Below are 14,472 nucleotides of genomic sequence, written 5' to 3' on the forward strand. Positions count from 1 at the left end.
AGACATGAGTGCATAAAATATTATTTTGATTTAAAACACTACAGCAGAACATAGTTTTATGAGTTTTAACACTGTATTTCAATAATTCAGACAACACCCTCAAGGGATCTTATTTAAGACACATTCATTGAGCACCACATAGTTTCCATTTAAAAGTTAAGAGTACTTTTCAGTTACTTTTAATCTGTAGCAAGTAGATATCTGGTTATCTGTGGTATTTTATATATATATATATATATATATATATATATATATAAAACCTGTGATATGATATTTTAGCTGCGTCAATAGAAATCAATAGAAAAATTTAGCTTCCAGGGACAACATGTTTTGCAGCATGCCCTATTTCATCTTTAACTGTTACAGTTTGGTTAATATTAGTATTTTAATTATATAAATAAATGTTGTTACAAGTTTTTAAAATAAGTTAAAAATTTTTCAGTGTATGTAACAGTTTCAACATGGCAATTTACAGGAGAGGCTACTAGAACAGAAAGTGCTTAGTGTGGAAGGATATTGCATTATTTCCTGACCTGTTGTTGTCAGGAAAGGAAAGCACGTCACGGGCTGGCTTTTAGCTTTGGTGTGTCACAGCCCATGAAATCAGTGGGCAACGTTAACGTGATGAAAGCCCCACATTCTGCTCGTGTGACTTGGCCACTTGTTCCTGCTCTGGCATGCTGTCACCCCCTCCATAGCTGTATTGCTAACTCTGTATGGGGATATCTGAAGTGATGCTGGTTTAAAAATTATCCTTGGAGCGCAGAGGCAGGAATAAGTAGTCAAAGATGGGGACTTTTTAAGCTGAATTTACTGGCAAAGGTAGCATGACCATGTATCTACACTCACACAGCATTTACCTACACTTCAAGCACAGAGATGACCTCGCCTGCAGATTCCTGAACCTGTGGGCAAAAGGCATCCTCTGCCTTACAGAGGGAGGGCACCTGTACCTGAGACAGGAGGGCTTGCTTCAGTCCTTGGACAGCTGCATGACATTTTTCCAGTACTCCTGTATGGTATGCCATCATGCATGTGCAAAAAATGCTTGGATGCTCATGTTTTTAGTTTGGAGATTCATACAGTATTGACTATATAAAGGCACAGTGAAACCAGTTGTCACTAAATCATTCAGAACCTTCAAAAAGCATGCAGACATTTTACACTTGGTCCTATTAACTGCAACCTGTAATGCATTTTCAGTAAGAGATTTTTCAGAAAAAACCTAGATAGGATTTTAGTTCAAAATCTACAAAATCAAGCTTTGACCACAGAGTAATACTGGATATGGTTAACACAGTAAACAAGAAGTTCAAAATTATGTGAAGTATTAAAGGAGATCTTTTTATGAGTCATCACACTGCCTATACTGATACAGAGTCCAAACTTCACTCATTTCTCTCAGTGGATTAGATTCAGTTCAGCTCTCTAGGCACTTATACTGCAAACAGATCTGTAAACTGATTTACATTTGCCAAAACAGAAGTTCTTCAGAAAAACTCACAGTTGGCATCTGTCTCCAGGACTGCCAGGGCTCAGCTCTGTTCTGATAAAACTGGTTGTACATTACCCAGGAAGCATTAGTATTTGGTAAGATAAATATATGTTACTACAGGTGTATCTTTACTCAAATTCCAACTTTAAATCTAAGAAATACACAGTCAGAAATTCTCCTGACTGCCTCAGTACTAGAGAAACCATCCCTTTAGTATAGGACCACACATTCCACAACCTATATTATAGTGAAGCCCAGAGGCTCTAACCAGAACAATGCTTTAATCTGGCTAAACCTATACAGTCAGTACAGAAGGATTCAAAGCAAAAATATTTACAGTGCAAAGCTCAAAGCTAACAGGGCAAATGCTATATTTACCACAGTTGGATGGCTGTTTCTCATTCAAGTGTTGAGGCCTCACAGAATCCACATTATATCAATATCATTAGCTAAATCTTTTCTTTACACATCTGTCAGTTCAACTCTATGTGCCAGCTGAAAAACTGTAACTGTCACATCCCCTTTTAAATGTGTGAGATTATAATACTTGTGAAAAGTGCTAAAGCAAGAGCCTAGGGACTGAAATTCTTCTTGTTCTCCAAGCAGGTAAAGCAAGGACTAGCATCAAAGCAGGTTTCCCAGTGAAGCCCCGTTAGTGTGGCTGTCTGCAGTCCCTCGATCCCTCTGTGTGAAAGCTTGTTGAGTATTCCCAATGTTATGCTTTAGTCTAATCAAAGATACAGCTTCTCACTATAAAACTTTCCCTAACTAGAAAATATTTCTGAAATCCTTTTCAAAGCTGGAGAATCCAATTTTTGCCAAGTGTGCAAACTTCCATGAGTCACATAATACTCTGACTTCTGTTGTAAGATAAGTAAATATGATAATTGACAACAAGATGCTGAAGTGATTTATACAGTTTCTTATGACAAATGTAAGAAGTGTTTTAAAGAAGGTCTTCCACAGAAACTTTATTAATTTTCCCATATTTTTCAAGAGCTTCTCATTAGAAGCAGCAGCCTTCAAAACAGACTTGTTTTTTTTTTTTCCTATGACCCAATTATAAATACAGAGTTTGAAATCAACCCTATGACTCTTTCCTGGCTATGTGTCATACTGACATTTAACATCAAATACATGCACTGCTGCTTTTAGACATGCACTGCCGGACAAGTAGATTGCATACTACTTCTAAATATTTCTCTCAGGGTACTCATATGCTATTTCACAAATGGGCATCTCTTTGGTTTCTGAATAATATATGTCAAGACCAGGAAAAAAAAAAAAAAGAAAGAAAGAGCAAGCCTAGCCCCTAGGTCACCCCAGAAAGCATCCAAAACTACTTTACTAGAAGAAACACCTTCTTTGTACACTTGTCTTACAGTATGGACTCATTTTTTTCCAGCCTACTCTTTTTTCTTTCTCTAACTGTATCACTGCCTGGGCTGCTCTAATAGGCCTTAATAGCCCTGACAAATTGATTATGAAAATAATTAATTATTTCTCTTTAAAAGCCCTGTAATTTGGAAGCAGTAGCAGGGGTTGACAGAGATTTACATGGAAGAGGAAAGAAGGTGGACGCATCTTTCCCCCTGAACACTATAGTATTGCCATAACTCACATGAAACCTCCTCTCTCTGTTCCCCAGCCAGAGCTGCATCATGAGCAGTTAACACACTCATTTTTCTTGGCACAGAAATAAATTAGAGAAGTAACCACTGAATGCTTAGATCATTTGGGAAAATCAGTGAAACAATCTCTACCTACATAAGCATATTTGAGAAGGATTACAAATAACGTACAATGTTTATTATATCTGCAAATGCTCAAGATATTACAGTCGCTGTTGCCCTCATTATATTAAAACCAACAGATAAAATGTGAGCTTCACAAAACTTTTGCTCATATACATGCAGGGTCAGCTTTACCCATGCATGGTCACGAAAGGCCCCGAGACAAGGGTGTGAGCAGTGATGCTTCCCTGCAGCAGCACAAGCCCCATCTTGTACAACCTGTACAACCTGAGAGCCAGGAGAGCAATAAGGTGAATGAGCCTTCAGAACATGTCAATGTCTTGGTACTTTATACTACTACAACACAAGTAATGAGATCTTATCAAAACATGATTTAATGTCATGACTCGAGCTGGATGGTGAGCACAGGAACATTGCTATCTGAATTTAAATTAAATTTTCATTAGGTATCATATGACATTTTAAAATTAGTATTTTGTTTCTAAGTGAACAGAGTCGATTGTGTAACTGAAGGCTAGCTACACCAGAGCCTTTTCCATGCCACTGCAAAACTAATTCCACTGGTCTCAAGGATGAGTTGATTGAGGTCTCTCAAATATATGTTATATATGCAGAAAAATGTCATGTTGTTTTTAAATTAAAATTATTATTTTCCATCTTCCTGCCTGCACTGAAAAGGCAAATACAGTCCTTACGTGACCCTCCTCCAACTCTCCTTCCAAAAAGAGAGTCATGTGTCAGCAGCGAGGATGGCCAGTGCCCCGCCGATACACTATTGTGTGGCAGTCAGGGACAGAGAAAGGAAGAGTCTCGCTGAGCGGTACATCTGGGGACATCCTGCCCTACCGCCATTCTATTATTCTCCAGACAGGATGAAAAATAGCACTCTAAAGCACCAGCATGTTCCCTGTTTTTAAAAAGACGGAGCTTGCATTTGAAACTGAAATTAATTCAGCCAAGGTATGCAGTCCTTTATTAAAAGGCTCTTTGAGTGTAAGGAAACAGAGGCACTTGAAGAAGTTGTTTGGCAGTGATTTCTTGCTCATTCAGAGCGTGCACTCACTGCGGGCTGCACTCCTCGGACAAACAGTCCCTCTCACTGTCCGGGGAGGCCCCTGGAGACAGTTCTGGGGTTCCCCAGTCTACGCTGGCTGAGGAAAAGGCATCTTTCACCCTCTGCCCAAGGACTCCAGCGATGCTCCCGAAGGAGCTGCCGGAGGCCGCGGTGAGTCAGGGCAGCCTCCGGAGGCAGCCGGGCAGCGCCGCCGCCCTGCCCCGCCCCAGCCCCGCTCCCGCAGCGCTCCTGCCGTGGAAACCTGCTCCAGACCCCAGAGCAGCCTCACTCCCTGCATCGCTAATAATTTTAGAAATTACCCTCTTGCTGCAGCGTATTGCAAATGAAACAAATGCACGCTTATGTAACATTATTACAATTATATTGCAGTGTTTGCCTCTGAGAGATGGCAGCACCTCAGCTACCAAGCTGAGCTGCCACATCGAGGGGCAGGAGGCACCTCACAGCTGGACACTGGTTCGTATCCTGCACAAAATAGAGATATAACGGGGTACTTGGATTGAGGATATCCCCGTACTCCATCAAAAAGTTATGCTTATATAAATCTTAAATGACTTGCAGCATGAAAACAAATTGCTAGGCCACCAGCTGAGATTTCAACTCATTTTGAGTCTCTAATTATGCTTGAACAGCTCTTGAAAACACTGAAATCTGTTTCTGACTGCATAGCAAAGCTTGGAATGGGCAAGACAAATATTGTAGTAACCTTCATAAGCAACCTGATAGTTATTGTGGAATCTGTCCTCTCCCCTTTTTCTTCTCTGGGGAAGTTGCTGCTGATTATGAAAACACCTTCAATAACAAGATGTTCCAGAAATTGATAATTTTATTTATTTTTAACATTTATTTCAATATTTTAAGCAAATATTTAATTTTCTGATGCTATCTTTCCATTTCCATTCTCTGCTGTATGGAAGAAGTACTTAAGAGACATACTTTGATGTCAGTACAGATTCACAGACAGATAATTTTCTTCTGAACAAACTTGTTTCTGTAAATATAAATGCAATGCAAACGTAACTGGCACAGTCCAGTCCGTGGTAATAGCTGTTATTAAATCATACCTGTTTCTATTGTCAGGGAGTTTAATAACCTCCACTGTGTAACGAAAGGGCAAACAACTGTGACTACACCCATATTTTAGCAGCAGCAGGATACAGATGTTAAATTCTGGACTGTACTAGCCTCACATTCAACCAGCTTTGTAAATGGCCTCAAAGCCAGTGTTTTTCATTTTTATTTTTTTAGTTTTTTGTGTTTCTTTATATGGGGATCATTTACTAGGCTCTTAAACTTTGCTATGTCACATACCTGAGGAAAAAACAGTGCACGAAAAACACGTGCAGTACAAAACAGTGCAGTACAAAACACGAAGGATACTATTTTTCAGCACTCCTTCTTCAAGCATTTTCTGGACCTTTTCAAGAAAATATATTCAATGTTCCCAGAGAATTCTCTTGTGTGACCTTGTTACTGTCACCTTTCCTTTCCAGAGAAGGATCACTGAGGTACAAATAGCACAAAACCTGTGTTTTTCCACCCAGCTGCCACCTGCATGCTCAGGGACCTTGGGTTAACCACTTCTCTGAACATCAGTAAAACATCAATTGGGGCTATATGGCCAAACAAATACAACAAAGAGATTTTCACGTGCTTTAAAAATTAACTGGTGGTACATAAATGCACAATATAGCTGTAAACATGTAATTGAAAAATACAAAATTAGGACAAATATTGGTGGCTATCCTTAAAAACTCATGCAACTTGCCCAATAATTAATATTTTTATTGCAGTTTGTCTTTCCTGACTGAGTGCCTTGAAAGGCTTGTTACCTCAGCAAGGTACCTTATTGCAGCTCATTAAGTACTGGCAAAATATGGGTATTTTTTGAAGCCTACATTACTCTGCAAAAGACAAACTGATTTTTAATTCCTTCATTATTACCACCCCTATTCCTCCTTCAGCATTTCAGTTGTGTAATCTCTGCCCTGGGAGGTTTTCAGGAGCAGACTGGTTACAGCCCTGAGCAACCTGGCCTGGCCTCAGAGCTGTCCCTGCTTTGAGAAGAGGTTGGAGCCCTTGTTAAGTCCTTTCTAACCTGAATTATTCCATGATCCTTTCTGGCAGTTGCTTCCTGTCTTCTCTCTGCTGTTTTTCAGGATTTCGTTTACAGAGTTGGGACTTTTATAAAGAGATTGTTCTCTTGGTAGAAAACTCAGGTGCCCAATCTTTCCTGTTGTTATGAAAGATTCAGTATATTGCAGGAAATACTTCTGGCAGATTTACATATTATTCAGCTTTCATTAAAATGTTGATTTTGTCAAATCTCCTGGAACTTTCACGAAATTGAAGGAAAAAAGCCCACCCAAGTTATTTATACTTCCTACTTTTCTGTTCTTCTACGTAATCCCTACTACTTTTTAACTGCTGTTTGCATGTTTCAAATTTTAGGTATTGCCCTATTGTGCCTGATCCATTGCATTCTTGGCTTTCCAGAACCTGGTTTGTAGGAACTTGCAGTAAACATTTTAAGTGATTAAAGCCCTGCAAAGGATGGTGAGTTACATGTGAAAATCTCTCTTCTGAATTAGCTTTTTCCTAGTGAAAATTAGAATTTCTCAAGGTTTTCACCTTGGTATTAACTTGTGTTTACAACAGAATACTAATTTTGTGTTCTGCACATTCTCAGTGTCCCTAAACAGCTTCCTGAAGTATTTTCCAAATCGATTACAGATCAGTTTTTCAAGCTTCCTAAGTAATAGCAGTGAGTTTTATTATACCTTTTTCCCCTCTCTCTACTGACAGGAGGCATTACTGCCATTTGGCGAACACTGTGCTTTTACGTTTTTTTCCTATTCCTTTCTCGAAGGGATTTTGTAAGAGTTGTAAAAAGCAGGTCAGCTCTGCAAGCACCTATATACAAGTTCCTGCTATCTTTAAAAGGTAATGTGAAAAGAAAATAATTTACATTCAAAACTTATTAAAAAGATCGCTGAAGCCAGGAACCAGAAGAAAGAAGCTGGAAAATTATCAGCTAAGATCCAGTTGTTTTTACTTCCACCTTATCTATACTTAGATTTTTCAGCAAATTTCAGCAGATTTTTCAGGTGTTGCTATTTTATCTCCTTTAAGCACCATTCAATATGCAAACATAATCACTTTCAGTATTTTTCTTTTATGGATTTAATATCTGTAATGCTAGACAAAAATATCTTTTTTTCCTCCCCGTGCCTTGCAAATACAAGCTGGTATAAATGGCTCCACTGAGTAATTTTCCCTAAGGGCCACTACATAAGTCTGGCATATTCTCTGACTATCCACATTACTGAAGGTTGCTTACAGCTCTGAGCAAAACAGTGAGCGTACTGCCATCCTCATGATCAGGCATCCAAGGAGACAACTCTTCTGATAAGTTACAGAAAAAAGGACTCTCTGTTTGCTCAAACCTTTGCACACTTCAGCTTCCTGCCAAAGCCTGTTTCACACTTCAGGCTCCTGGTGGATTCTGGATATGCAGGGCCAGCAATCTACCCATGATCAGTGAGTCACCATGGCACGATTATCCTATGATTAAACCACTTTTGCTTCCTTTTGCTGCGGCCAATCCACATTGGAGCCTTTCCAGGTAAGTCCACATCCTCCTGCTCAGAGATCTGTTGATCTCTTCAGTACACCACGTTTGAGATTGTAGCACCAAGGGTTGCTCGGTTGAGCACCACTGACAGGAAAAAAAGTACAATGCCAAACATAATAATTTCTATGATTATTTGTTCATCCTCTTAGCCAGTTCATCCAGGACAATCAGCACCATTTCCCAGTTGTGGCAAGCCATGTGGAAGAAGCACTGTTAAGACTTTTTGGTGCTATGATCATGACTACAAAGGAGCCACTGCACAAATGAGTAGGAAATACAGGAGAATGAGCTGAAAAGGTGATGTTAAAATGAGGAGCTGGAAGGTGGGTAACAGTTGTTTGGGGGGACTAGAATGTGCTCTGGTCTACTTTCACCTGTGTAAACTTAATGTACAAATCAAACTGAATCCAATGCAGTAATAAAAGTGACAGATAACTCCCAACAAAACAGGAGCATGAGATGGGTTTTCTGGAAAAAGCCTCAAACAACTGGAATAATGTCATAAGCAGTCTCTAAAGCTCAGCCCAGTCTGCAGCAGTGTGAAATGGTAGGCAGCAGAGCATGGATATGCACAGCAGCACTGCAGCTCTGCCTTGAAACCCCACTGATGGAAATGGCTGCAACTGTTTTTGGTTCCTTGCTTGAGATCTGTGGCTCTTTGTTACATCCCTCAAGGCTTTTGTGCCTTAAAGATAAATCTTGTCAGCCAGAGACAGTACCCCTCTGGTGTTTTGTGGAATATTTCTGCTCTCTTTGGTGATGTACTGAGAGGTATTTTCTCTGTCTTTTGTAAGCTGGTAGCTACTATAACCTAGGCAGTACAAGATGCCTATTTTCAAATACTGTATTTCAATTTTTTAGATGTTTGCAAAATGATGATGTCTTTAAAAGAACAACCTCATCATGCAGAGGACTGAAGGAAAACTCTAATTTAACTAAAGAGCCCCAAAGCTGCCTCAGTTCAGACTTGTTCCCAAGAGAACGTTGCTGGGAGCCAACTACTGCTGCTTCCTTCTTTGCTTTCTGTTGCTGGCAAGACTGAATCTATTTTTTACTGACATGCCACTTATAATATGCTGTGAAATGCAGACAAAATGCAAAGAGAAATTGCAGGCTGTCTTGATAAACATTTGACACCAGTTTCCAAAGCCTAGAAATAGTTTTGTGATGCTCTGAACTCAGGTAAGGCAGCAATAGTATTACAGCAGTTCAGCATTTTGGGGGTGTAATGGCACAGAAATGTCAGCTGTGAGATGAACAGCTCCCTGTGTGAGAGAGCAAATTCTAGCGTCTTTACACTCAGACAACTGTACAGAGTGGCTCTTGATCAGTAACATGCCTGGGCTTCTGACTTTCTCAGTAACTGCCCAAGTCGTTTAATTTGTTGTTTGATCAGCTATGAAGTAAAAATAAAATCTGTAAGTACCATTGTAAATCTGTTCAAGATATTGTGATGGATATATTATATTACTGCTATTTATTATGGTAAACATTTCTTTGCTACATTCACAATTTTCTTATCTAGGTCCAAATGGAATTGAAAACATCTTGTTAATATTTCATTGACACCCTTTACTTTGCAACTTGGCTTTTAAACATGGGGGTCCTCCCTGCTCAATCGACTTTCAGCCTTGCTCTCTCCAACCTTTTTCCTGCTCCCCTGACAGGAGTTGCTCTGTCATTTGTGCTGCTTCAGCAGTCTCAAACTCCTGACTGCCTTTAACCTACTGAATCACTTCCTGACTGTATGTGATGCCTGTAAACTGCTCTTCACCTGAATCTGAAGACGAGCATTTCAATCAATTTCTCCACTCTAGCAAACTCACAGGCTGGAATGAATTTTGCAAGACAGTAACTTTTGCTGCATTTTAAATCCAGCTTTTCTTTTGCCATCTCTGTCATCTTCCTTTGCCTTGTTAGGTAAACTGCCTGCACTTACTTTGATAGAGTTTATACTTCTTTCCTTCTGCTCCTTTTTGTAAATAGTTTTGAACAACAACAAAAAATAATGTTATCTAAGGATGCAGGTACATTTACAAAATGTCAGAAAAACATATTTTTGGCAATAATCCCAGAGCAAAACAAAGATATTCTGGGAAGGCCTCCATTTAAAAATAAATTCTATTCTAAACCAGGGATCCCTGTGCTTTGTCAGAGGAATGAGTTCTGTCATTGCTTACCCACAGCTACGAGAACTTTACACACAATAAGGTCCTCACTGAGAGGAGTTCAGAGCCATGGAGTTCCAACCCTGCCCCATATCTACACATCTTCCTCACACTGCCCTGAGTGGAGCCTCGCAGCTGCTGAGTGCTGCCTCTTCCCAGCTCCCAGCAGCACAGCAACCACAGAAATTGTCTGCAAGGGGAAATTATAAGGGTACTATCCACCTCATTTTCAGTTGTCTCTTAAAGGACTTAACAGCTGGAAATACAGGGAAGAAGCAGTAGCTGGTTATTTCTGCAATGTAACAATGAGGAGAGCATTACAGTAGCTCTGTGGAAGAACTTGTGGAGTTTGTTCACTGAGTTCAGGAGTAGAATCAAACAATTTTAAAGATGTCCTTCCATTCCAGTCCCCTGCTCACCAAGTGACCCAGCAAAATTAAAATTGAGTTTTCACCTGTCCGTATTTCTTTGGGCAGACACAGCATTTAATTCCTTCTGGAAAGTGCAGCTCAGAGGAAGGCAAGTCCTGTCTGTATTGCCTGGACACTGTCCATGCCTGTGTAAATTAGCAGAATGCTACAAGCACACAGTGGATGTCCTATGATGTCCTGGAGTGGGGAGAAAACAGACCTCCTAGCATCAAGCATATGAGGGGAATTCTCTCCTGGACTCTCACAAGTCCTTTGAATTTCTGCATGCCACTGCAACACAAGGGAGGAAACCAGATTCCCAGTTGAGCTAAGGGAAAATAGAACCCTCACTCAATAAGACAATGTATTTCACTGACTGACTGACTGACTGACTGCCTGTCAGGAGTAAAAAAGGTTATAAAAATTACACTCATGGCCTGAAAAATAAAACTTCTTGTGAGCTAAACCTGAAGAGAGGCTAAAGCTCTAGGAAAGTGTTGAAGGACCAGGCCGGCAGTGGGACACTTCCTGTGAATGCCAAGCTTCCACATCCTTCTGCATGTCTGCTGCTTGTGACATTGCTGGGGCCTTGGGAAAAAAGACAGCTGCAGCCCAGCCCATTGTAAAGTCTGCTTTATTTCTGAGTCCTTGTTATTTTCCTTAGAATAAATACTAATATTTTGCATGTTTCTATATCTGAAACAGATCATATAAAATAATGATCTGGTACTGTACAGTTACCTTCAGACATGCACAGGAGACACTCCTAAAATCTATTGCAACACCAGCCTCAATCATCTTAAAGCCAAAATTGCAGTTCTTCAGCTGGACTGCAGTGCCATGTGGGATAAATAGATGCTGCATATGGTATTACAGTGTTTCCAGATCTCCACCCTGCAGATGGTCATGGCATTTTCCACATGACTCCTACTGTAATACCAGAACCACATAAGACATTTATAAGTAACTGATATGTCCCAGCACCTTATAGTGCACTGTGCAGTGTTCACAGCTGAACAGACAATGCAAAAGGAAAATTAGCATGTCTTCACGTTTTCATTTTATAGAGAGCATATATACATCCAGGAAAGTAGAAAAGAAGAATAAATACTGATTAAATACTGATATGTTCTCTAGCACATGAAAATACCAGAACTTCCATGAAATATAATAATCTAAAACACAACAGAACATGCCCAGAGAAAATAAAATATTATTTTGTGTTGTGGCCAAAGCCTCTGAAAATGCTGTTATCATTGATCTGAATTCACCTGTATAATTGGCAATTACTTAGTTAGTGGAGAAAGAGGTGTCTAATTTCTCAGAATGACCCTTCAGTCTTTGTTTTCCATTCTCTTTCTTGTTTCATTGGGGTAAATAGATACATACTTTATTTTTGTCATTTCTTAGGATAAGATGTAATATAATAGCGTCTAAAAAGTTAGTAACAGGAGACATCAGTTGAAAATCACCAAGGAATACAAAATAAATTGTATGGCTTTTGTTGGCAAGATAATATGCGGTGAAGAACAAGATCCCACCAGCTTTTAACCTTGAAGTATTCAATGAGTTATTCAGAATTCTCACCAAAAATCCCCAAACAAACAAACAAAAAAAAACCCAACCAAACAACCACATTCCCAAACCCCAGCATTTAGGTCACATGAATACCTATTTTCCTTATACATTTTCTGTCTGCTTCTAAACATATTTCATTTCAATGCAAAGCTTCCTAATGAATTTATTCCTTTAGACTCCTAACAAGGCAATTCAGGCGCTAATATTTCAGGTCTCAGGATCCTGGGCATACAAAGAGACAACTGCAGTACCCCTCACTCCTTCATACTCCTACTCCAACTCAGCTACAGCTGAGTGTGGGCCCAGGTCAATCTCAGTAGCAGCAATTTTGTACTTCTGTCTCTGAAGAAAATTACTAAAATATTTTTCTGAGCCATTATAAGAAACCTGCTGGAGGTGCAGGGTGGAAAGACAGACCAATTACAACACATGAAATGGCTGTGAGTGTCTGACACCACTAAGATGATAAATAATAATCAAACTATAATTCAAATCCACTGGCAATATGCTCCCTTTAAGGAGTCTGATAAATCTTCACTGTCCCTCGGTACAAGAGCAACAGTCAGAAATCAGAATATTTGATCTTGTTCTGGAAATGTGATTGCTTGTGAGTGCCAAACAACTCCAGTTTGGCCAGAACCTGGGCTCTGTGAATGGTGAGCATTTTCAGAGTGGAACACAATCCCTGGTGAGGCTGCAGTACTGCAAGGCATTCACTTCATAGTTGGAATGTTTTGCTTCAACACAGCTCTCCTTTTGCAAAGCTGATATCAAATTATCAACAATTTTTTTACAAATATAAATGGAGGGTTCATTAAACAAATATTGATCACTGAAAAAGGATAGATTTCTTGTCCAGTACATGAGCAATAAGTTAAAAAGAGTTGCTCTTACATTAGTCTAGTGATGAGGATTTTGCTTAGGAAGCCCTGGGCATATAAAAATAAATCCATAGCTGCAGTGTAGGTTTAGTGCCAACACATCAATGATCATGAAGAAAGTGGATTTAAACTATCCATTTTTTCCCTGGAGTTTAGTCTCCAGCATAATTTGGAAACAGATCAGCACAATTTCAATTAAGTGTATCAGTAAAGACCTTAATGGAATTTCACAGGATCCATCCAAAAGCACGGACTCCAGAGAGCAGATCTGACCTGGAGTCTTGCTTTCTCCTTCCCACCTCGGTGATGTGAAGCCCAGCAGAGGCTGGTGATGAGGCAGCAGCTGGGCTGCTTTTATTTCAACATGCCAGCTGGGGAATCCCTGTGGAACTTGTCAGGCCAGTTCTGAGGCTGCACCGTCACCAAAGCACCCTGAAAGCACCCTGAACTAGCCAGTCCAGTTGACTACAGCAACTGGATTAAGCTTTGGAATGTTTTCCTCTTCTCTCTCTCTTTTTTTTTTTTTTTTTTTTTTTTTTTTTTTTTTTTTTTTTTGAATCTGCTTATTGATGAGGTCAAATAAGAATACAGCACTTCTGAACATTAATGATCATAGCTCAGTTAGGTAGACACCAGGTCTTTGAAGAAAATTTGACATTTGTTTAAATGATGGGGACAGGTTTGTAAAGAAACATGAAGAGGGGAACATTCCTTTTTTATTATGTGAACTCCCACATGCGATGTCATGAGGAATTTGAGTGGGAATTTATTTACAAAACTGGGACTTACTGTCATTAGACTGTGCTGAAACAGGGGAAAAAATTACCATGCTGTAAGTCAAATGTCACAGCAGAATTTAATATGCTGGAATTCTTGGAAAGTGTTCTAATGCTTTCAGCTCAAAAGCAGCACATACTGCTTTTTATAGCAAGGAATTTTAATTATTATTAGTTTTTGGCAATCCCCATAGTCTGCTGGCATTTTCTAAGCCACAGAGATTAAAACCTGAAGAGAAACAGAAGGTGGTAGGAAAGGGAAGAATGCCTAATTGAAGTACTCAACATCTACTTATCCATGACATACTAATACAGATATGTGGGTAGGAGTGCAAGATCAAGACATTATTCCTACCTTCCCCCCAGATGTGCCATTATTAACCAACAGAATTCTCGTAACAGCCAAAATAGGTCAGAGAGAAGTGGGCAAGTGACTGTATCATGTAAGGGATGGCACTATAGTGGCTGGACTGAGCAAAGAGTAGCAAAACAGTTTGCCTGGAGAACAGAAAGGAATTCTGGAAAGGCTGTGTCTTCAACCAAATCACAGTGCTAGGATCCATGGCACTCACATGCTATTCTTAGTGGATTTCTGGGTAAACAAGTTCCTGCCCTGCAGTGCTTTCAGTATGAAGACATTCTGACATGACCAGGTTTCCACAGTCTCCACCTCCCTTCCTCCCCTTTTAACATTTCTATCC

The sequence above is a fragment of the Vidua chalybeata genome, chromosome 13, assembly GCF_026979565.1.
Source record: "Vidua chalybeata isolate OUT-0048 chromosome 13, bVidCha1 merged haplotype, whole genome shotgun sequence".
Taxonomy (NCBI): Eukaryota; Metazoa; Chordata; class Aves; order Passeriformes; family Viduidae; genus Vidua; species Vidua chalybeata.